This window comes from Tupaia chinensis, unplaced genomic scaffold (genome assembly GCF_000334495.1).
Source record: "Tupaia chinensis unplaced genomic scaffold, TupChi_1.0 Scaffold138098_1, whole genome shotgun sequence".
Taxonomy (NCBI): domain Eukaryota; kingdom Metazoa; phylum Chordata; class Mammalia; order Scandentia; family Tupaiidae; genus Tupaia; species Tupaia belangeri.
Genome location: NW_006197997.1, coordinates 367,733 through 390,161, shown reverse-complemented (window position 1 = coordinate 390,161; position 22,429 = coordinate 367,733). Strand labels below are relative to the sequence as shown.

Below are 22,429 nucleotides of genomic sequence, written 5' to 3'. Positions count from 1 at the left end.
TGCTTACTCTGATTCAGGGTAAACCTCAGTGAGTAGGGTTTATCTTCCTGCCTCGGAGATTCCATTTTTTTTCCAATGGTAAGATATATTATTTGGAGAAAATGTTTTTGCTTTCTAAATTTTGTGAGTTATAAATCTGTAAGGGCTCCTGATAGTAAACACAACACCTACTATAACGTGTAAAGATCTGAATCAAATCTGTGGAAACATGGAGAATTTTGTTTTTAAACATTAGGGAATTCTCTGTTGCTGACATCTTGTGGCCACTGGGAGTGACGACAACTAGAAGCCTGCCCCTGGTCCTGTGAATTACCAGACAATACAGAGGCATCCTCCGGATTGCAGGTAAATACTTCAACAGCGGTTGCCAATTACTGTGTGACGCAGTGTGTACCTACATAAACCTTTGGGTATGAGAAATTCTCTCTGACATTGAGCCAAATTTTGCCTTGGTTAAAATCTCTGTCCAATTTGTCCTTTTCCTTTCAAATTTTTAAAATGATTTTTATTTTGAAAATGATTTTTATTTAACTTTATGTATTTATTTATTTTAATTTGACCAGAGAGGGACAGAGCAAGAGAGACAGTGGCAGAGAGAGGGAGAAAGAGAAAGTGAGAAAGCAAGCTGCTAGGTCCAGGACTTGAACCTCAGTCAGCCAGGTGGGAGTCCAGCACCCTTAACCACCATATCACCTGCTGACCCTTAATTATTACTGTTGTTTTTAGTATATGAAGGCAGCTACTTACCCTATTTCCATTTATGCTATAGGGTACATGCGCTTGCCAGAAACAGAAAGAGAGAGTGTGAGAAATTACCCCCCAGGGGGGATAGCCACACTGCGATCCCGTCTCCTCAGTCTCCTTTCAGGATTTTGGGCATGTGTACACACGTGCCTCGTGTGATTTTCAAGCTGCCAGACCTAGGACTCAAACTGCAGAGTCAGCCAGGTGAGATTCAGTTTCTTAACCTCCATGCCATCTGCTGCTCCCCAAAATCTTTTTCCCCCAAAATAAATACTGCAGCCCCTCTTCACTCCTTCAATGAAATGATTTCCAGAGCCCTCATCATCCAGGGTCTGAGACAGGGATTGTGGTACAGGTGGGTTACGGGGGAAGACTGTAGGGTTGAAGGGGAACTAGAAGGGTCAGAGGGCAGAGCTAAGCAAGGCTTTTGTCTCCACTGAAGGCTGGCTTCAGTCTGCTTCCCTGGGGAGCTTGGAGCCAGACCCGCCCACGAAGTCAGCTCTACTTTGAAGCAAGGGATCCAATTTTGGCCCTGAACATCCTCAGTAATTAGCTCGAATTTCCTAAAAGCGACTTCATCATTCTACAAGGTTCACTTTAAATAATACGGCCGTTAAGGCTGTCAGACGCAATTTTGGTTCCTTGCGTCCTGTGACCAGGGTTTTCCCAATATTTCTTACATTGAACATAGCAGGCGCTTCCATGTCCTACCGATCTTTTTAGAAAATGGATCAACCACTTTCTTCTTGGCTCCCTTTTTGCCACCTTTCATAAGGCACTTATTCTTGCCAACTGCCACAGTGCTACTCAGAGAGCCAAAAGCAAATTTTAGTTAATTAATCAATTTTTAAAAATAATTATCTTATTTTACTTTATTTTTATTTAATTTTACTCTGATTTTAAAGAGTGAGAGAGAGAGTGAGGGAAAGTGAGAAAGCGAGCCACCCGGTCTGGAACTTGAACCCCGGTGGGCCATGTGGGAGTCCAGTGCCCTTAACCTCCAAGCCATCTGCCGGCCCCTAATGAATTATTTTTTAACTGCCAAAGTGTAGTGCTCTACAAAGAGAGAGAGAGACAGGGAGAGAAAGCGTCCCACAGTGGAGTGAAGGGAGCAGCAAGGAGAAGGGAGTCCCTTCTTCATTTCCCCATCCTGTCAGAATTACGGTCACACACACACATGCCTGGTGTGTTTTTCAAACCACTGGGGCCAGAATACGGACAGTAGCCAGCCATGTAGGATCTGGTTCTGTTAACAACTAGGCTGCAGAGCTGCCCAGCTGAGTGTGCTTTGAATGTAGACTCTGTTGTCTAACCCATCCCTCTCTCTCTGGCATCCGCAGACATGCCGAGGATATCTCTTTAGTGACTTTCACCTTTATTGTCTGTTTCTTATGCTATTTTTTCTTAAAGAACTATTTTATTTAACTCTATTTATTTATTCATTTGTTTATTTCAGTTTGACCAGAGAGGGACAGAGTGAGACAGCAAGAGAGAGAAAGTGAGGAAGCAAGCCGCCAGGTCTGGGACTTGAACCATGGTCAGTCATGTGAGAATCCAGCACCTTTAACCACCACGCGACTTGCTGGCCCCAACCTGTTTCTTATACTCGATGGCTGGTCATCTTTCAATATCTGGCTCTTATGGCCTCTGCTTGGTGATTTCTATTCTGTTGTTGTCCCCATTTTAGCACCACAGAGGTAACACTGGTTGAAAATGGCCAGGAGCAGGCTTGAGGCCAGGGCTTGAGGAAGTCAGCCAAAGTTTACTAGAAACGTTAAGTCCGAGATATGTAGACAGCTTGGAACCCAGGCAGTGAAGCAGACAACACTGAGTGGCCGATACAAAACACTCAGGAACTCCAGCACAGTAGCACTGGTGGGTAGCTTGATGGTGAGAGAGAGAGAGAAAATGTGGGGAGTGGGTATCAGAAAAAATTTAGGAAATGTAGTCAACCAAAATTCAGCTCATTTGAATGAGTTTTAGAATGGTATATGGTTACCCTGAACTTTACCATTGGTCGAGAATTTCCCTTGATAATTGCCGTCTCCCACCCTCTCGGAGAATGTCTTCCCGATCCACTGTAGCCTGACTCTCAGCACCAGGCCCAGAGGAGGCAGGCAACGTGCGGCTTTGTTCCTCCCTCTCACATCTAATGGGCCTTGGGCAGAAGACGCCATCCCTCCTCTCTCAGCCTGACTGAACTGTGGGGCACAACCTTCTCCTCCCAGACCTCCAATACAGGAGGAGTCATCCCCCTGAGAGGTCTTGAAGGTGATTCTCTCTGTTAGGCTTATCTAGCGATGGCAACCACTCTTGCACAAAGGGTGACGGACGAGGTGACCGTGAAAGGCAGAGCATACTTCAGAAAACTACGAACCTGTTGGGAACCAGCAGTTAGCGTAATGGCTATGTCGCTGAACTCCCACGTAGTAGACCGCGGTTTGCGTCCCAGACCTGGTGGCTTAAAACTCACACCGGGTGCGTGTGCATGCATGCCCAAGATCCCGAGAGGAGAATGGAGGAGAAGGGATTGCGGCGTGACCATCCCCCCTGGGGGGGGGGTGATTTCTGGCTTTCTGTTTCTTTCTGGCGAGCGCCCACGCCCTATAGCAAAAACCTCTCCAAAAAAAAAGAAAACTACAAACCTGCTAAAATCACCTCTCGTACCTCCAGAAATACGTGTGCCCCTCTCGCCTTTGAGAAACGCAGACTTGCAGTTGAAACTCATTTAACTATTCCATGGGAATCCCGTCCGCCCACCTACTCTATCACTTCAGGATGAAAGACTTAAAAACCTTTAGGGCCGTGAGACTGCCCAGTGGAGCTCTCTGTAGAAACCTACTGCTTTCGGGACCAGCCGTTAGCGTAATGGCTATGTCGCTGAACTCCCATGTAGACAACCGCAGTTGGAGTCCTGGACCCAGTAGCTTAAACTCACGCTGGGCCCATGTGCGTGCATGCCCAAGATCCCAAGAGGAGAATGGAGAAGAAGGGATTGCGGCGTGGCCATCCCCCCTGGGGGGTGATTTCTTGCTTTCTGTCTCTCTGTCTCTTTCTGTCTCTCTGTCTCTTTCTGTCCTTATGGCAAGCGCACGCGCCCTATAGCGAAAAACCTTTCAAAAAAGAAAGAAAGAAAGAAAGAAACTGAGATGGAAACAGCAGTGATGAGGCTAAAATCCAGACTCTCATTTTGGACATAGTAAGTCTGAAATGCTGTTTAGACAGCCAGTAAAGAAGTTAAGCAGGCAGTTGGCAAAAAGCAGTCCAATTATTCACAATCAATAAAATGTAACTGATCGCTGTTTGGTTTCTCTAGCAACAAGTTCTTCCTGTGGCCCAGTATCTGTCACCGCCAGGCTTTCTTTCCCCCGGAGATCGGTGTTAGTTAACTGAAGACCGAACCTTCTATTAGACTCCCTTTGGAGTCCAGAAGATAAACAGCTAGACTTTCCTGTCAGTGACAGCTTTCCAGATGCCAAAACGACCCCTGAGATCTTTCATCATATTAAATGATGGGCCCAGATCCTCCTTTCTGCAAGCTGATGTTTATGAGTTCTTGGATGGTTTTTCAGTACGCCCACCAAATGGAAGCCATTATTGCCCTCATTTATTTTGCATGAAGTGCTGTAACGGGAACCCGGGATTCAGCAAGCAGAGCGGAAAGCCCCGTTAATAATGGATGCCAAGGACGACCGGTAGGCACCCTTTCCTCTTGATGTCACTGAGCGTTAGCGCAGAGCCGTGCCTGTGGCAACGTGATCACAGACGACGTCCCTTCTGCCAGGAGACTGGCAATGAAGAGGCTGGAGGGGAGTCTTTCATTTTCAGCACAAGGTAAGATTTCTTTAACATTAATGAGTAGAAAAGCCATCTGAGGGTGATTCCACTCGAAAGGCCTCCTCCTCTGTCTCCTGCCCTTTCTTGCAACACATATCTTTTTTAAAAAAATTATTATTTTAACTTTATTTATTTATTTCAATTTTACCAAAGAGAGACAGAATGAGAGAGAAAGAGATAGAAAGTGAGAAAGCAAGCTGCCAGGTCTGGGCCTTGAACCATGGTTGGCCATGTGGGAATCCAGCACCCTTTATCCACTATGCCAACCTGCCGGCCCCAACAAACAAATACCTCTTAAGCACCTTCCATGTATTAGCCAGTCCTGTAAGCCTTGGGATCTGAATGTTAACAAGTCGTTCAAACAATTTTCTAGTAGATACTGCAGAGAACACGTGGTCTAGAGGAACCTGGGATTGATTCTGTGGTCAGCACGCTAACGTTTTATCCGTCTCCCCGACCCGTACACACAGATGCTGTGTGGTATTCATACTCAGGTATCCACCTTCTCTGCTTACCACAAATTTCAGAAGAGCTGGCTACAGACCCAGGGGTAGGTCTTGACTGTTCCAAAGCAATTTTGGTTTTCTCATTCCCCTTTGCAGGAGTAGGTTTAGACATAGCCCTGTGATGTAGTTCTGAACAATGAAGCTAGAAGAAATCTGCAGGGGGCTTCTGGGAAAATTTTTCTTGCTCCTCATAAAAGAACCGGGAAAAGGTGATCAGGGCCAGCCAGTGGCGAGGTGGTTAAGATGGCTATATCCCACGTGGCACACTGTACTGTTTGAGTCCTGGATCTGGGAGGCTCAGAAAACATGCCAGGTGCATTTGCAGACATACTAAAAATCTCAAAAGGAGCATGGAAGAGAAGGGACTGCAGCGTCGTCATCCCTCCTGGTGGTGCTTTCTTAGTCACCGCCTCCCCCTTCTGTCTCTCTCCGGTGAGCACACATGCCTTCCGGCAAATTAAACGAACGAATGAATTAATAAAACGGTGGTCTTTTCTTTTTCCGCACATAGCTCTACTCAGATATGAAGGCTGATGCCAGGGCAGCCACTTTGTGACAATGAGGGAAAGGCTAGGCCCAGAGGGAAGCCTGTACACTCTAGTGACAGAGCAGCAAGATGGTTCTTGAAGATATCATTGAAGCACTGAATTATCCAACCCTGGAGTTGTTCTACCCTCAGGCTTCCAGGTGCTAAATAGTAAATTTCCTCATTGGGGCTGGTTCTGTGTCCCAGGGGTTAAGGAAACTGATCCCACATGGCCTATTGTGGTTCAAATTCCAGCCCCAGTGGCTTGAAAACCATGCTAGATGCTTGTGCAGGCATGCCCCAAGTCCTGACGAGATGACGAAATGGAGGAGAAGGGATTGCAGCATGACCACACCCCACCAGAAGGTGCTTTCTGTCTCTCCCTCTCTGATGAGCACACACAGCCTCTGGCAAATAAATAGGTCGAGAAAGAAGTAAATACATTCTCTGGTTGTTTAAGCCAGATGATTTGGGGATTCTTTCATACTTTTTGCTAAAAACATTCTGAGTACCCTTGAATCTGAATGTGTACTTCAGATGCAGGGTTTAAGCACATAAAGTGTGTGCGCTTGCCAGAAAGACAAACAGAGAAAGAGAGACAGAGAAGGAGAAATCACCCCCCAGGGGGATGGCCACACCGCAGTCCCGTCTCCATTCTCCTCCCGGGATCTTGGGCCCACATGCACACACGCCTGGCGTGAGTTTAAGCCACTGGGTCCGAGATTTGAACCATGGTCGACTACATGGGAATCAAGTAACATAGCCATTATGCCAACTGCTGGTCCCTCTGTAATTTACTATTAAATAATGAGAACAATGTCTCAGGTAAGTTTCCTAGAAACTAAGCCCAAGACAGGAGTTTGAGTACATGTGACTTATTAAGGTCAAACCTCAGGAGAAACCAGTAAAGAAGGGAGTATGAAGTGGGGCCAAGAGCTGAGCAAGAAATGGGGACAAAAATCTAGCCTGGTCCTGACCCTGGGAGGGTCTGCAGCTGCCTTACCCAGTATAATAGCCACTAGATGCATGAAGCTATTTCTATGTAAATTAAGCAGAAGGAATTCAAAGGTAAAGCTCAGTTCTGCAGTCACATGCCAAGTGCCCAGTGGCCACGGGAAAAGCCACAGCCCTCACGGCAAGTCCAAATTCACCGTTAGGTGAAGGACTTCCAGAGTACCACCCACTCTGTCTCAGCAGGCAGAGCTGGAGGCAATGCCATTGGCAGGTGGTTAGGCAATGCCCCTTCCTTGCCGATCCACACTGGGATCTCCTGGGAGTGCTCCTGAGAAGCACCTTGAATCCCCGTTCATCCTTGGGGTTCAGACACATAGCGGTTACAGAAACATATCTGATGGGCAGGTCATTCCAGCAACGCTCAGATTGCAGGGGCCGCAATGGCAGCTCAGAGAGCAGACTCCAGGGGAAAAGAGGCTGGTCCAGTGAGGAAGACCTAGAAAAAGTGCCTGCATTTCCCGGAGGGCTGGTGACACTGGCTGATCTTCAAGCTGCTCCCGGAACGGTCTCATCCAGTCACCGCGTCTGGGAAGAAGATGAGGATGAGGATTTGTGTTAAGTGCTCATGACGCTTCTGAAATACACTTTCCTCTGTGTTATGGCTGTCTTCGGTTACATCTCTATTTTGCATCAGTTCGTAATGTCATCTTCTCTTAAAAGAACAGAAGATGATTCAGTCTCCCCTTTTAAAATTGTTTAGGTTTATTTATCTGTTTCATAAGAGATAGAGACCTTCCACAAGATCTCACTCCGTGATGCCCTGCCCGCTCTCCTCGTTCAGCCAGGCAGGGCCCTGGGCATGCAGACCTGGCATGTACGCGCGGATCCAGAAACTGCACCCCAGTCTTCCATATGGCCTCCCACATTGCAGAGTGCTATAGTGTCTAGACCAACCTTTCTTTTCCATTATTGCTACATTAGAAACCTTTCTTGTTGCTTCACTACTTGTTATGGAAATGTCACACCTCTGCCTTCCTCCTCAGTTCCTTGATGGGAGTCACTTCTTGCCTGGGGGAAAATCCTCAGCTAACACAGCCATGAGATCTCACTGTTCAGGGTCTCCCCTTGGCTGTTGCCAGAGCGCCTGATCCAGCTCGGGTCAGATCCTCGCTGCTCTGTTCCATCACTGGTTTGGTCTTAGTCTGGGAGGTGTGGGGGAGAGAAAGGGGTAGAGTGTGGAGGGGTAGGAGGACATGGCAGTGAGCCTGAGCCTGTCCCTGGGAAGAGGAGTTTTTCATTCGGAGTCTTCTCGGGGTCAAAGATAGAATCCAGAGGCGAAGAGTCACGGGGGTGTTCTGTTCATACCCTCTTGGTACACACTGGCCAACTCCCAGCTGCCAGCACCTGCGGCTCTGCCTAAGGGCTGTTCTGCTGTCCCTGAAGCCCACCATGCTCACCTGTGTGGCAAACTTCAGGTATCCACCACCCCCCAATGGTAGCCTTCGGTCAGCGATCAATGCAAGTTAGGGTATCCTCATCCTTTAAGTAGGAAACCTGAGAGTGAGTCTACACTGGCTTCAAGAGTCCCCCTTCATGACTGGGCTCCAGCGGTGCCCACGCAGTCGGCTTGGTGGTGCCTATGCCGCCTTTATCTGCCTGCCTTTCCTACACTGTCTCACTCGCCCCTCCTATCTGCGTTTCTTTGCCTCTCAGAAGGATTTTAAGAGAGGTTTTTGCTATAGGGCGCATGCACTCACCAGAGAGACAGAAAATAAAAATCACCTTCCGAGGGGATGGCCACACTGCAATCCCTTCTCCTCCAGTCTCTTCTCGGGATTTTGGGCACGCACACACACACGCCCAGTGTGAGTTTCAAGCTGCCAGGTCTGGGACTCGAACTGTGGTAGACTATGCGGGAGTAAAGTGATATAACAGCTATGCCATCTGCTGGTCCTATCAGATGGATTTCTTACACATCTGAGAGTACCCAAGTAAGGTACCAGAGAAACTCCCCCAGTAGTTTCCTTTGAAAGCAAATGTTCTCTACCCTAGGACTGGTGGGAAAGTTTTGCTTTTTCTTTTTCTTTCTTTCTTTTTTATTCTTATTTTTAATTGCCAGAGGGTGCATGTTCTTGCTGGAGCGAGAGAGAGGAGTGGGAGAAAGCATCCCCCACTGGGGCATGATCATGTTCCAATACCTTCTCCTCTATTTCTCCATCCTGTTAGGGACATGTGTGCACATGGGCCTGGCTTTCTTTTCTTTCTTTCTTACTTTTTTTTTTTCTAGAGAGATTTTAGAAACTACTGTTAGATGAGGCCTGGGTTGTACCGCCATTACCTGCTGGTCTCCATTGTTTTCCCTAGATGCCTTGCCCTGGAGTAGCATACCAAATCAAGTAGAATTTGCCTCTCTCTCGAATCTTCTCCCTCGACTTTCTATTTCCTAATACCTCCAGATATCACTACCAGTAGGTGGCATGGTGGCTAAGGCTTGCTGGACTCCCATATGGCTGACGGTTCGAGTCCCAGTCCTGGTGGCTTTGTTCCTCACTTTCCCTCTCTCTCTCTGTCCATCTCTCTCTGGTCAAATAATAATAATAATGAATAAAATTAAATAAAACTATTCTTAAAAAAGAAATTTTAAAAATGTAATTAAAAAATTAAAATGTATTTTATTTTATCCATTATCATTATAATTTAATTTGCCATAGGGCATGTTCACTCTACCAGAGAGAGAGAGAGCTGCCAGGTCTGGGACTCAAACCACGGTTGGCCATGTGGGAGCCCAGCACCTTAACCACTGTGCCTCCTGTTGTTCCCCTGGCTTGCTTTTCAAATTGCAATCGGCCTTGTGTGGTCCAGCTTCTTTAACCAGTAGGCTATGGGGTGGCCCAGAAAGTTTTATGAATAGAGAAAAGGGCATCTCCCTGCACGAGCAATTCTCTCTGGTTGTCAGGAAGCTGCAACTAAGCCAGCAGTGTCCAGCCATCAGGACGGGGGTCAGAGGAGCTGCCCCACAACCAAAGCTCTGCTCCGGGCACAAGCACAGCTCCTGTAGCTGCATCCATGACCTGGGCTGGGCCGGGCCAGCCACTGAGTTGTCGCAGTTGGTGGTTGGGGCCTTTTGTTAAATGTCAATATTTTCACAGTCATCCCACACTGCTGAGCTATGGCATCTGTCCTTGGCTCTGGGAGGACAGACAGTTCTTTCATACATAGCAGGAAAAGATACAAGAGGCTGTCTTTTTCTCTCCGAGAATGTTTAAGCCAGTAGCGGGCCAGTGCACTCTGAATAATGCCCTTTCAAACAGAGAGCTCTGGAATGACACACTTCTGAGACCATTAGAGATGCCCGTTTACTGAATGTGACTTTTGCAAGATATTCTGCAATGAAATGTAAGTCTCAAGTGTGCGTTCTGAATAGCGCATGAGCATTTGCATATGCAGGTTAAAATCCGTCGCCCTTAACGTGTCCCCCGATCAAGACAGGAGAAGAGACCTTCTCTGTGTTTGCTGCGTACACAATGCCAGCATGCGAGTGAGGGCAGATGAAAGTTTCACAAGAAAGGACACGCATCAATCAAGCTGTCACTCGGTTTCTCGGAGGTTGGATCTGGAACTGCCGGTCCTTGGGTGTGCCCGTTGGGGAGCTGCCTAACAGGTGTGTGAGGAATGGTCAGGGTGAGGGGAAGGAATGCCTCTTCTCCACATTTCGAAAGCCCAAGAGGCAGGCTGGGGGTGGGGCAGGCGGAGCTTCTGTTTGAGGCTCAGAGGCCCCAACTACCTGTCCGACGTGGGGAGAGGGACCCAGCCTCTTCTGGCTGCCATGGGAGTGGTAGAGGGCAGCCGGTGGGTAAATACCCTTCATAAAGGAAGGCATACATGCTTACTCTCCTCTGGAGCTCAGCAAAGTGCAGCCATGAGTCCTCCAGGGCCTCTCAAATGTGGGAAACTTGTTCTTTCATCCCTAGGCTGAAAAGTCAAGTCTTTATTTATTTATAGAGGTTTTTGCTACAGGGTGCATGTGCTTGCCAGAGAGACAGAGAGATAGAAAGCGAGAAATCACCCCCGGGGGGATGGCCACGCCACAATCCCTTCTCCTCTATTCTCCTCTTGGGATCTTTGGCATGCATGCACATGCGCCCTGCGTGAATTTAAGCCACCGGGTCTGGGACTTGAACCGCAGTTGACTACATGGGAGTCCAGCGACATAGCTAGTATGCTAACTGCTGGTCCCTTAATTTTTATTTTATTCATTTATCTATTTATGTGTCCAGGACTTGAACTGCGGTAGACCATTTGGAAATCTAGCACCTTCACCACCATACCACCAGTTGGCCCCTTCTGAAGCCTAACTTTGAAATAATGCCTCACTGACTTAAACTTAACTGATCTATAATTTTTCTCTAGAAGCTCAGCTTCAAGAAACAGGTTAAGATAAAAATTTGGGGGCTGGATGGTGGTACGGAGGTAAAGCACAACCCTCTGTGAGCTGAACCATATGGGAAGGTTCCAGGTTCGTAGGTAGAGCCCTCCCTAGTGCCGTGGGTGTGCTTGTGCCTGTGATGTGAGGCTGGCTGAGGCCGGGGGTGGGTCTCTCGGTCAGGACGCAGTTGTGGGGAGTGCTGTTTCTCCTCTCTCTCTCTTGCTCATGGAAGAAACAAACTTTTAAAAAATTCTTAGCTTGGGACCAGCAGTTGGAGTAATGGCTATATCGCTGGACTCCCACGTGGTCGACCGCGGTTCAAGTTCCGGACCTGGTGGCTTAAACTCACACCAGGCACACGTGCGTGCATGCCCAAGAGGAGAATGGAGGAGAAGGGATTGCGTTGTGGCTATCCCCCCTAGGGGGTGATTTCTCGCTTTCTGTCTCTCTGACTCTCTCTTTCTCGCGAGCGCACATGCCCTATAGCAAAAACCTCTCCAAAACAAAAATTATTAGCTTATGAGTTGAAACAAAGTCCATGGTTAGATCTATGCCAGTAAAAAGTCATTATGTTTTAGATTAATTTTCTTCAATTATGTGTGATCCTTTATGCATTATCATTGACTGAGAAAAAGGATTGGTTATAATCTGCCCTTCTTCCTAAAGAAGCAGTTTCTAGTAACAGAGAGTCTTTTGTTTGCTAAGGACAAAATCTTTCTTGGGGAACCTTCTGTAATAATTGCTTGGCATGCACTTGAGAACAGAGTGAAGTGATAGAGGAATGCAAGACTGGAGAGGTGGGGCTGAGAAGGCTCTGCCTCAGGAAAGGAGAGAAAAAGTGGCCCCAGTGCCTGGTGTGGGTAGAGAAGCCTGGCCCGAACAAGGCTAGTCTGTGCAGGGAGGATTAAGACAGCGACCTAGAGGGCAGTAGGTCGGGTTGTTTGGGGGAGGAAGGAAATGTGTAAGAATGTTGTCTGGAGTAAAACCTGTGCATTATACAATGTCAACCCTGCCCTTTGTTCTGAACAGATCATCTAGATTCTAGGGCCAACCCTGTGACCTAGTGTTTAAGGGAGCTGGCCCACGCGGCTGCATGTGATCCCGATTCAGGCCCCAACAGCTTGAAAAACATGCCGAGCGCACGTGCGTGCGTGCTCAAAATGCCAGCAGGATGGAGAAATGGAGACAGGATTGTGGCATGACTATGCCCCGTTGGGGGAAGTCTCTCCTTCTCTCTTTGTCTCTCTGGCAAGCAGACATACCCTCTGGCAATTGGAAAAAATAAAAAAAGAGAGAGAGAAAATCTAGACTCTAGATTCAAGAGTAAAATATTCTCTTTTTTTTCTTTTTTAGAGTTTTTCCTACAGGGCACATGCACCTGTCAAAGAGAGACAGGCAGAGACAGAGTAAGGGAAAGTGATAAAAATCACCTCCAGGGGAGATGGTCACACCGTAATTCCTTCTCCTCCATTCTCTTCTTGGGATCTTGGGCACGTATGCACTCACACACACCTGGTGTGAGTTTAAGCCACTGGGTCCAGGACTTGAACCGTGGTCGACTATATGGGAGTTCAGTGACGTAGCCATTACACCATCTGCTGGTCCTCCAATACTCTTTTTTAAAAATATTGTGTGAAAGAGTCTGTTTTCTTTTAAAGATTTGGTTAAAATGCTACCTTGCTCTGAGATTGAGGCAGGAGGGGTATAGTGCCTGGCATTGGGGCTCAGCTACATGTTTACTGTATGAAATGTTACTTTTTCATTTTACCGTTTGAAAACATCAGAAGCTTATAGGACAAAAAAAGGGAATGTTTCTCTCCCTCTTTTTGATTAATTACACTGTTCAGAATTAGCCTATCCACAGCTAGTAGTTTGGTCTGTATCCATCAGCCTTTTTCCTAAGCATTTATCAATATATAAGTGATTGATTATTTGGCTTAAAAGGAATTCGAGAATGAAAACAATCAAACTTTTGAAGATACGGTTTCATTTCCTACTTCTTTTTTAGCATGTTAACGGTAATTTTTGAATAGTTAATATGTGCTTGGGGTTTGAGTTAAAAAGATAAAGAGAACACGAACATGAGTGTCCTCACCACTGATCCTTCCGGCTGCCCAGTTCCTTCACTGCTGGGAACTATTGCTACTGGCTTCTTTTTAAAAAAATATTATTTACTTAATTTTACTTATTATTATTATTATTTTAATTTTGCTATAGAGTACATGCTTACCAGAGAGAGAGAAAGAAAGAGAGGGAAAGTGAGAAAGCAAGCTGCCAGGTCCAGGACTCAAACTGCAGTCAGCCATGTGGGAGTCCAGGGCTTTAACCACCCTGCCATCTACAGGCGCCATTACTGGCTTCTTAAGTGTCTTACCAGACACGTTCCCTATTATCTATGTGTCTACAAATATACATACACATCTATGTTTAGCCATACTAAATTGCCATTTTAAATAGTTTGTTTCAGGGGACCAGCAGTTAGCGTAATGGCTATGTCTCTGGACTCCCATGTAGCTGACTACGGTTCGAGTCCAGCAACATAACTGCTGCTCCATCTACTGGCCTCTAGTTCCTTGAATTTTAATACACGTACATTTGTGTGCCAACCAAGATTAGGAAAAGGAAATATTTCAAACAAATCCACGTAACCTCTAATGATGCCCCAAATAGAGTATTATTGGTACCGTAGGGTCTCGTCCCAAACTTTCATTGCTATGCCTTTCTTATACTCCAAGACAATATTTCCCTTGATTTCTAATACTATAAATTAGGTTTTGCTTCTACGGAATCATATAGTACATTCTTTTGTTGGCTTTTGTTTACTAAAGAGCAATGAACTGTACTATATTCCATTATATTATAGCATTTTTTGTCATGCAAAATTAAAAACAAACTTTTATATAAATTGGTGAATTAAGCTTTTTTTTTCTTTTTTTGGAGAGTTTTTTTTTTTTTGGTATAGGGCATGTGCGCTTGCCAGAAAGACAGAGAGAGACAGAGACAGAAAGCGAGAAATCCCCCCCCAGGGGGGATGGCCATGCCACAATCCATTTTCCTCCATTCTCCTCTCAGGATCTTGGGCATGCACGCACACACGCCCAGTGTGAGTTTAAGCCACCGGGTCCAGGACTCAAACCACGGTCGAATACATGGGAGTTTAGTGACATAGCCATTATGCTAACTGCTGGTCCCTGAATTAAGCTTTTTTATGGTTTGTTCATTTTGTGTTATACTTAGGCCTTTAGCATCCCAAGATTATAAAATCCTCCTATATTTTTTGCTAGTACTTTAATAACTTCATTTTAGGAGTTAACCCAACTTAAACTTTTAAAATTTTTATTTATTATTATTATTATTACCATTTTTAATTTGCTATAGGGCAGATGTGCTTACCAGGGAGCTAGAAAAAGTGAGAAAGCAAGTCGCCAGGTCTGGGACTTGACCGGTGGTCAGCCATGTGAGAGTCCTATGCCTTAACCACCATGCCACCTGTAGGCCCCCCCAACTTAATTTTAAGAAAAATTTTGCCGGGGGTGGGACATGCTCACTGGAAAGAGACAGAGAGAGAGAGGAGTGTAAAGAGAGAGAGAGAGGAAGTCAAATCATCCCCGGGGAGCATGGTCATGCCACAGTCCCGTCTCCTCCGTTTCTTTGGGGATTTTGAGCACATACATACACGCACTGGCATGTTTCAAAAACTGCTGTGTCCGGGACTTGAACTGCGCAATCCATTCTTCATTTCTCCATTCTGTATTTTGGGCACATATGCACACATCCTCGGTATATTTCCCAAGGTGCTGGGGCTGGGATTTGAACAGTGCAGTTGACCATGAGGGATCTGGTCTTAACTATCGGACCAGGTGGCTGGCTTGGCAAAGCCTGGATTTGAACCCAGTCAATGACTTCAATGTCACTATTCTTATTTATAATTCATGCACCATCCCACCTTTCCACGTAGGAGGAACCCACCACCCAGTATCAACCCGAGACAGCTGCTTGCTCTCTCCCTTTTCTTTTTCAAAACCACAAGTCAGGCTCAGTATCCAAATGTTTGCCAAAGTGAATCTGTTTACTTGGGAGTCTGATTAGCAAGTAGTTACTTAGTAAGGGGTGAGGAATTTGATGCCTTCTCACCTCTAGTTCATCAACCCTTCTCTTTATTACCAAGAGACCTCATTCTGGAAATAAAGATTTTTCTCAGCCTAGTGTCAGGTTTCCCCCTGCAAATGCTCATTCTCGAATTTTTGAGTCATCGGCTGTGCACACATTTCTAGGACCTGTCATGTAAACAGATACAAAACTGTTAAAAATTAAAGGGGACAGCTTTTCAAAAATGTAGCAGGGTGTGTCTCCGAGGAGAGAAGGAAGTTAAACACATTACAGTCGGAGGCCAGGGTAAAGGGCAAGGGAGGCTGAGATCAGTTTCCAGTTCTGTCCCTGAGATCCCAGGACTCTGGTCACGTCATTCCCCGACCCCCCCCCTTTTCTCTGCTTATTCGTCAAACAGGGCCATTAACGGTGATAGTGCAGCCCCTCACTTTCCCGAGTTTACTTACTTTTTACCTACAAGGGAAATTCAACTAAAAATAAAGATACAGACAACAAAAACAAAGACGAACCAAACAAACCTGTAAAGATAAGTTGCGCCAGACTGAAAAGCTGGCTCGAGCCCAGGCAGAGTCATGTTCTAAGTTTAGACACTGATGCGCAGCCTTTCCTCCCATGGGAGATTTTCCAGCTGTTTTATGACTGTAGTTCATGTGGCCTTACAATGTTCTCTGGCAAAAGTAGGTATTAAAAACAACTTATTTTGAAGCATTCTGATGAAATACACGAAAACCGCACAGTAATGCAAGAGGCTGATCTCTAGATCTTTGTGACTGGTGACCGTCAAGTCTCTCTCAATCTCCTACCCTTCTGCAGACCCCACCCCTTGTGTGTGTGTGTGTGTATGTGTGTGTGTGTGTATTTTTTAAATTAAATTTATTATTATTTTAAAATTTGCTATAAGGCAAATGCACTCGCCAGAGAGGGAGATAGGGAGGGAACATGAGAAAGCAAGCCTCCGGGTCTGGGACTCGAACCACGGTCAGCCATGTGGAGTCAGCGCTGTGACCATCACACCACCTGCTGACCCCGTGTATGTATTGTTTTTCTTCTCTGATCAGTGTTGGAACTCTGGTATGTGAAGAACAACAGCTTTCGCACTTTCACATTTGATGAGACTAGTGCTCTGAATGTACACAAGAACACTAAAACATTTTTTATTTCTTTTTTCTTAGAATTGTTTTATTTAATTTTATTCATTGTCATTATTTTGTTTTAGTTTTTTAAAGTTGACCAGATAGAGAGAAGGAAAGTGAGAAAACACGCTTCCAGGTCCGGGACTTGAACCGCGGTCAGACAGGTGGGAGTCCAGCTGCCTTAATCACCACACCACTTGCGGGCCCCAAAATATTTCCTTTTTTACAATCAAGAGAAAGTCCATACTGGTGAGGAAACTGGAGTATCAATCAGGAGTTCACCCAGCAAAGGACTGGAGAACAGAGAGAAATAAATGGCAGTGGGAGTCCAGGTCTTCACAGGACGGACAGAGAGGCAGTGTGGGCGGTGGTGTGGGCATGAGCTCTGTCTCCACCATGCCCAACCCAACCCGTGTTACTTTAGGTGAGGTTTTTAACCTCTCTGAGTCTTAGATCTTTTAGTTTTTTACTTATTTTTAGATGCCAGAGGGCACTTGCACTCACCAGAGAGAGCTAGGGAGAGAAGGAAAGAGAAGAGAGATAGCAGCCCCGGCAATGAGGCATGATCGTGGTGCAGTCCCTTCTCCACCTCTCCATCCTGTCAGGATTTGGGCACGCACACAAATGCTCCCAATGTGTCAAGCTACCGGCGGGTAGAACTCAACTGCAAAGCTGACCATGTAGGGATCCAGCTTCCTTTATTTATTTATTTATTTTTTTTTTTGAGAAGTTTTTCCTGTAGGGCGCGTGCACTCGCCAGAAAGACAGAGAGAGACAGAGAGTCAGAAAGCGAGAAATCACCCCTTAGAGGGGATGGCCATGCCTTAATCCCTTCTCCTCCATTCTCCTTTTGGGATCTTGGGCATGCACGCACACGTGCCCAGTGTGAGTTTAAGCCTTTCTGGCAAGTGCACATGTCCGATAGAATAAAACTTCTCTGAAAAACTAAACAAACAAACAAAAAAAACACAAAGGGTCTTCAAAGGTTAATGGAAAATGAGTATCATGATAAAACTATTTCATGTATTTTTTTTTTAAAAAAAGAATAATTTATTTAATGTTATTTTTTATCATTATTTTAATTTGCTATAGGGCACATGTGCTCAGCAGAGAGAGAGAAAGCAAGATGCCAGGACTGGGACTTGAACTGCAGTCGGCCACGTGGGAGTCCAGCACCCCAACCACCATGCCGCCTGCTGACTCTAGTGTATTTCAAAGTTTTTTTTTTTTTTTTTTTTTGTCATCAAAATAAATTTAGTACTTTAGTTTCGTTTTTTTTTCTACAAATATTTTGAAGTTCCTTTGTGCTATGTATAATTTGTAGATTAAAAAAAGAAAGGTGGACTGGCCCCCTGGTCTGGTGCTTAAGGGTGCCAGCACCCACATAGTCTACCCTGTGGTTCAAATTCAACCCCAGCAGCTTGAGAAACATGCCAGGGACATATGTAGGTGTACCCCAAATCCTCATGTGGTGGAGAGTGAGGAAAAGGAATTAGGGCCAAACTCCATGGTGGAGGGGGGCTGCTATCATCCTTTCCCTATCCTTCTGTGTCTCTCTGGTGAGCACACATGCCCTCGGCAAATTAAGGAAAGACAAAGGGTAAGGGGGTATACAAAAACAGCATGTGCAAGGCCACCACAAGCTAATTTGATGTTTCTCAAGGTCTGAAGTGTGAAGAGTGGAGAGAGGGCAAGAACAGGGACAGCAGCAGCCAGGTGGGGGAGGGCTTCGCGTGCTGCCAGGGAGCTTGAACACGTTCTGCACGACAAGGAGATGACTGACGGGGTGTCAGCAGGAGAGTCACAGCGCTATGTAGAAGCCGGCTTTGGGGATGCAAATCTGGAATCTGGGAGACCATTTACGTGGTGACATGTAATGAAGACCAAAACCAGTGGCAGAGTGAATGAAAGAGAATGGCTTTGAGAAATATTTCAGAGCAAAAGACATGATTTGGCGATTCTTTTTACAGTGTATGGATGAGAGAGATGTCTTGGATTACTTGCAAACTTTTGGCTTTTGCGTAGCTGTGTGGATGAAAAAGACATGAGCGAAGCAGAAAACACAGATAGAAAACAAGCTAAGGGGGCCTGCCTGTGGCATGATGGTTAAGATGGCTGGATCCCCTGGAGCCGAATACATGGTTCAAGTCTCAGACTCAGAGTTTTGTGAAACACTCCAGGTGCATGCGCGCGTGTGCCCAAGACCAGGTAAGGAGGGAGAAATGGAGAACAGATTGTAGTGCGACCATTCCCCCATGGGGTGTGCTTTATCATTTTCTCTCGCTCTCACTCACTCTTCCCCCTGCCAAGAGCACAAGACACCTTCCTACAAAATTTAAGTAAAAAAAGAAGAAAGAAAAGAAAAGAAAAACAGGTTTATGAGTAGTGAGAAGAAACCCAGAAGGACAAGCCTGATGGGGATGGTACTGGCAGGTGATTTCAGTCCGGGACGTATTGAATTTGAGGTGTTTATGAGCTAAAGCCGTCCAATTGGTTGTGAAGGGCCCTTTCATGTGTTAAGACTAACCGATTCTACAGGACTCAGTGTTAGGCCTTGTATTAGTGCCGGCTGGGTCACATGACGGAAACAGTTCTTGCCCTTTCAGCCTGGAGAGCCTAGTAGAGAGGCAACATCGTCATCCCTTGGTATCAATGGGGGAATGGCTCAAGGATTCCCCTGCAGATGCCAAAATCTGTGGCATCGTGGGTCCAGCAGATGGTGTAATGGCTACATGGCTGGACTCCCATGTAGTTGACCACAGTTCAAGTCCCAGACCCAGTGGATTAAACTCATGCGGGACGCGTGTGCGTGTGTGCCCAAGATCCCGAGAAGAGAATGGAGGAGAAGGGATTGTGGCATGGCCATCCCCCCAGGGGGTGATTTCTCACTTTCTGTCTCTCTGTCTCTCTCTGTCTTTCTGGTGAATGCACACGCCCTATAGCAAAAACCTCTCCAAAAAAAAAAAAAAAGCATCGTATTTGCATATAATTTAGGTACATTCTCCTGTATACTTTAAATAATCCCGATTTATAGTATCTACTACAATGTAAATGCTATATAAACAGTTATTAGACTGTGTTGTTCAGGGAATAGTAATGAGGAAAAGTCTGTAGGTGTTCAATACAGAGGCGACCACTTTATTTTCCCCCCTGGATGTTTTCTATCCACAGTTGGTCGCATCTGTGCATAGAACCTGTGAGTGCAGAGAGCTGTGACCTAGAGCGGCAGTCCCCAACCTCTTTGACAACAGGGGATGGTTTTGTAGGAGACAGTTTTTTCCACGGACCAGGAGAGTGGGGGACAGTTTCAGAATGAGTCAAGCCTTGCTAGCTTGAGGCTCAGCTCCTGCTGTGGGGCCTGGTTCCTTTGCTGTCCTGGTCTGCGGCCTTGGAGTTAGGGACTCCTGATGTATAGCTCAGGGGAAAGATCTAGGTTAGTGCTCTCAACATAGAGAAGAGTGTTACAAGTAAGAAAAAGAAATTCCAAATTATTTACTATGAACTGCACACTCTATGCATACCATCTCATGTAAACCTCACAACAGTCTTATGAAATATTATTAAATGTTACAAATGAAGTGAAAGAAATGCAGAGAGCTAAGACTCAGCGATCACGCCAGGCATGATTTTCAAGCCACTGGGTCCATGACTTGAATCACAGTTGGCCACATGGGAGTCCAGCACGTTAGCTACGCCACCTGCTGGCCCCCACTGAGATGAGAATGGAGAAGGGATCTGGCATGGCTATCCCCCCTAGGGGGTGATTTCTCACTTTCCCTCTGTTTCTCTTTAGCAAGTGCACACACCCTGTGACAAAAACTCTTAAAAATAAAGTCTATGGCATAGCCATCCCCCCAGCAGGGTGATATTTTTTTTAGGCATCTAACCGTGTAGCAGTTTGCCCACATGCCAAAAGCCACATAGTTAGCAAATAGCTCACCCAAATCTGGGTGACATCCAGGACCACGCTCTTAACCACTGTTAAGACGTCTGTGGTTGGCAGGTACTAGGAATCTTGATAAGTTATGAAAACGTGTTGTGTGAGGGACACCAAAGGACTGTTAAGACATTTGTGGTCAGAAAGTGAGAAATCAAAGATTTCAGATGTATATTGGTTCTTTTGGTTCAAAGCCTTTTCTGACATTATTTCCTTATCTAAGGCTACTCTTAAGAATAGACTACTGATTATTGGAATAATTATTAGATTAGTGATTTTTGTTGTATTGAAAATTCCTTGAAATATGAAGGTGGCATTTGTAATTGGAAGGGGTGAACCATAAAGCATGGTTTGTAATTATGAGGATTGCTTCTTAGTTTAAAAAAAGATGAGTACAGTACTAGTTCTACTAAGGAAATGAATTCATGAGGTCTCTGGCTATTATGATTGGGATGCAAGACCATTGTCATCAGATGTCCTTTTTTTAAAAATAATTATTTATTTACTTTTATTCATTCATTTTATTTTAATTTGACCAGAGAGATGCTCAGAGAGAAAGAGGGAAAGTGAGAAAGCAAGCCACCAGGTCCAGGACTTGAACTGTGGTTGGCCATTTGGGATTGTCCAGTGCCTTAACCACTATGCCACCTGCTGGTCCCCGTCATCAGATGTCCCTCTGCTCTGCAGTTATGTCGTGCTAATCCTTGAGCAGCTAGTTAGATGGGTTCAAATTCCTAGCTTGGAAAATAGGAGCAGGCAGAGTTTTTTTGGTGGGTTGATACAGGACTCTGTGAAGTGGCTCTAAGCCAGGGCCTTCAGGTGATTTACATCCATCCAGATTTCTGGCACACAGAGTGGCTGAAGAATTAAGAGTAAGTTATAGCTTTATGGGACTAGCAGTTAGCGTAATGGCTATGTTGCTGGACTCCCATGTAGTTGACTGTGGTTCGAGTCCCAGACCCGGTGGCTTAAACTTAGGCCGGCATGTGTGTGTGTGTGCCCAAGATCCCGAGAGGAGAATGGAGAAGGGATTGCGGCGTGGCCATCCTGGGGGGTGATTTCTTGTTTTTTGTCTCTCTGTCCCTCTCTGTCTTTCTGGGGAGCACATGTGTCCTATAGCAAAAACCTCTCAAAAAAAAAAAAAAAGAGTAAGTTATAGCTTTAATTATGAACAATGAAAGAATGTTAATTTGTAGAGACCTGAAGCAGGAGGATTAATGTTTCAACAAAACTGTGTTAAATGTGATGAAGAGTTTCAATTCTGTCCTTTTTTCATTTTTTTTTCTTGTATGTCTTAGCAAGCCTGTCAACTTTCACATAGTGCTCTTCTGTGTCTAAGTATCATATCTCCATATTTATTGATCGTTTACTACAGTCTGCTCAGACAGGGCCCTCATATATGTGTGTACATACACACACAGATATATATATATACATAGTACATGTGTGTAAATAGAAGGCTGGCAATCTTTGATTATAACTGTGAATGTTTGCATGAGGATGCATATTGAGAACAGTTGAACTTCAGTTTTTTGAGTGATAAGGACTCCCGGGATAAAAAGAAGAAACTCCTTTGGTGATTACATAGGTATTCACTAAGAGAGATGAGAAGATGTGGTCCAGGTGTTGGGGGGGGGGGGGTCAGGTCAGGAAATCTTACAAGAGCAGCTTCCTCCTAATAAGCTGGTAAATAAAACCTGCTGAATGGTGATCAGCATGCACTTCAGGTTCTGATACCTGAGGCAAGGTGAGCAGTTCCAGCTGCCAAAGGTGCAGCATGCGGAGATGGCCGCTGCACCAGATCTGAGGATGCACAGTGGGCCAGTGCTCAGGGTGTTGGCTGAGTTAGGCATAAAACATTACAATCTCTTAAGATGATTGCAAGTGTTAAGGGTAAATGTGCACTCTTCCGGGATCTGTGTCTTCCACGAGGCTGTGAATTCTTTTAACATCTCTGAGGCCCTGGCACTTATAATGAGAAAGAAAAGTTTTTGAAGGAATATGTGAAAATATAAGATTTCGGTGAAACAAAGAACAAAGGCAGATGTCCCCACGAGAGGTATGAGCGGTCTTGTAATATTTGGACACTGGGCGCCTCCGTCTTTCAGGTCCTTTCCGACCCCAGAAAGAGTCCAGGGAAGGGAAGAGGGGCCCCTGGGAGCAGTGGGGAATGCGAGGCACTGAGACAGAGAATCCTAGCCATTAACCCTGAACGCAAGCACACTTCAGGGCACACAAGTCCCCTGGTCCCCCTTC

At 45.6% G+C, this 22,429-nt stretch overlaps 1 protein-coding gene across 1 annotated transcript in view; it reads left to right on the top strand.

Moving 5' to 3' along the window:
- Positions 1-248: 248 nt before the first annotated feature.
- GOLGA4 (golgin A4) overlaps positions 249-22,429 on the top strand; it is a 142,524-nt gene continuing 120,343 nt past the window's right edge. Inside the window, exons 1-2 of the mRNA XM_014592659.2 lie at positions 249-345; positions 4,061-4,578. The gene's annotated coding sequence lies outside the window, so the exon portion shown is untranslated. The remainder of the gene's footprint in view (positions 346-4,060; positions 4,579-22,429) is intronic.